Source organism: Dama dama, chromosome Y (assembly GCF_033118175.1).
Source record: "Dama dama isolate Ldn47 chromosome Y, ASM3311817v1, whole genome shotgun sequence".
Classification (NCBI taxonomy): Eukaryota; Metazoa; Chordata; class Mammalia; order Artiodactyla; family Cervidae; genus Dama; species Dama dama.
Window position 1 is genome coordinate 13,083,268 of NC_083715.1, and position 2,238 is coordinate 13,085,505.

Here is a 2,238-nt window from a genome sequence, read left to right on the forward strand (position 1 = left end):
GTCAGAGGGCCTGATCTGCTGTAGGGACTTCTTTCCACCAGCTGTGCACACCCCAGTGCTCCAGAGCCTTCAGTGCTGTGCCACCCTCTCAAGCTTGTGTTCCTCAATGCACAGGCAGTGCCTGCCTGACTAGGCTTTCTTTCCTTCCTGACCTTCCTCTGCTCTTGCCTCACTTTCCCCTGCTTCTTTCACATTGCTGGGATTTTGTCTTATGATTTATGGGTTTTGTTTCTCAGCCTGAGTTCATGAATGTACATTATCATGCTCTTTTGTAAAGCAACCTGGCCTCATGGCTGAAGAGATGTTGGCATGCCTTCATGCATTCCCTGAAGATTGTAAAATGATCCTGCATGGATTGAATGAATAGCAAAAGCAGGACTGGTTTACTGGCACCCTTATTGTTGACAGAAACCATTTTAATGTCTTCAAAATTTTTTGCCTGGTTGCAGCTGTTTCTTCTATAAATTCTTTCAGTAGTTTATTCAGGAACCTTGGGTGGAGATAGAAGGTGTTAGTAAAATGGCCTTTCATCATTTGATTGAGTTCACATATACAGCAAAGTTCATGATACAAGAAGAAGAAGCCAATGGTGCATGGAAAGCAGCAGAGTTCCCACAAATTCTAGAATCTATCAAAGCCTTTGAAGTCAGAAAAAAAATAAATCTCAGCTCCACTATAAGAAAATACCACTGGAAAAAGTGAAGCAAGAAAAAGGAAGATAATGGAAACTTCAGATGTTACCAGAGTTGCTTTCATCTGCAAAATCTGAACCTGTTGAAATTGCAGTGGAGATTGCCAGAGGGGCAATCGAGGTGGAGGATGAAGGCATTGAAACATTGGAGGAAGTGGCTTCTACCAAATAGTCTATGAAGTACATTCAGGGCTTGGGTTCCTCTAATGATTCTTGTACTGTTGGCACATATTACCAACAAGTACCATCAAGGTGATAGAAAAGAGCAGATTAAAAATGAATCTGACCCCACAAGTAAACAGATAAAAGGGACACATGAAGTCACACTCCACTGAGAGTTTCATGCGTGAAATACTCATAAAAGGTATCTTCAGGAGATCACATGGAAATAACACCTCAGGTGTTTTCATCTTGAAGAAGGTGGAGTCAGTAAGAAGCAGAGAGTTGGGGGGGGGGGGAAATTCTCATATCAACACTGTGAGAAGCAGTTTCACCACTTTGGATACTTCAAAGAACATTTTGAAAACATACAGGTAAAAAAACAGCTCAGAGTTACCCCTTGACTGTGTCTGTTCCACAGGAGAAACTTTTTGAATGTCCAAGTTATCATGAGTGATTTGCTAGAAATAGCACCCTCAAATGTCACTTGACTGTATGCCAAATGGAGTGAGGATGAAGAAGGGAAGAAAGAAGCTTAATGAATATCAGGTCTGTAAATAGTGTTTAACAAATGGGACCAGATAAAAAATCACTGGTGATGGACACTGGAGATAAACTCAAACATTGTACTTTGTGAAACTTGTGGTTATGCAAAGAAATGAATTAAGGAGGCATCTCTGTGATACTAATAGGTCAGAGCACCTGTAACTTAAGAAGTTCTTTCAGTAGAAGCATGTGTGCAAAGTGAACTTTTCTCTGCTGAATCGCATTTGATAGTAGGTTTTAAGTTCTTTATCCTTTAAAGATCTGTATTTGTCTTTGAAATATACCTGTTCTATATTTGTCTTTGAAGTATTTTGTTGTCACTTTGACTAAGTGAATAACTTGTTTCACAGTGACCTATGATTTCATCTGAAAGAGTGAAACTCTTGATTTTTTTTTTAACAAAACTTTCTAAATCAGATTCTATATTTTATGGAAAAAAAATCCTTTGAACTTTGGGATTTCTCCAAGTCCCCCTGAAACATCCTAAATAGAGACATTAAGCTAATTAGATTCTTTTAGTATGTTAAATTACATGGGAAGTATTGTCAAATGAGCTAAAACTCTTCTTAGGATACACTGCCTGGTGAATCCTCCTAATATAGATATTCTAGAAATTATATTAAGCTCATAAAATCTGAGATATCCTTGTAAAATGTTATCAGTCATAGTTATTAACTGCAATTATTGTAAATTACAGTAATAACCAACAAGTTGACCAGTTACTTTGTCAATTGCATTGCTTTGTAATAAGATTTTAAAATATGCCTTCTTTTGGCTTTTGTCATTATAGACAGCTATGGTTTCATTACGATGTCTTTGTGAAAGTGCTTCCTCTTCAAGAA

General features: G+C 37.8%; 1 pseudogene; it reads left to right on the plus strand.

Moving 5' to 3' along the window:
• The first annotated feature begins 292 nt into the window (after positions 1 to 292).
• LOC133053595 (zinc finger protein 131-like) lies at positions 293 to 1,653 on the plus strand (annotated as a pseudogene).
• Positions 1,654 to 2,238: the final 585 nt, after the last annotated feature.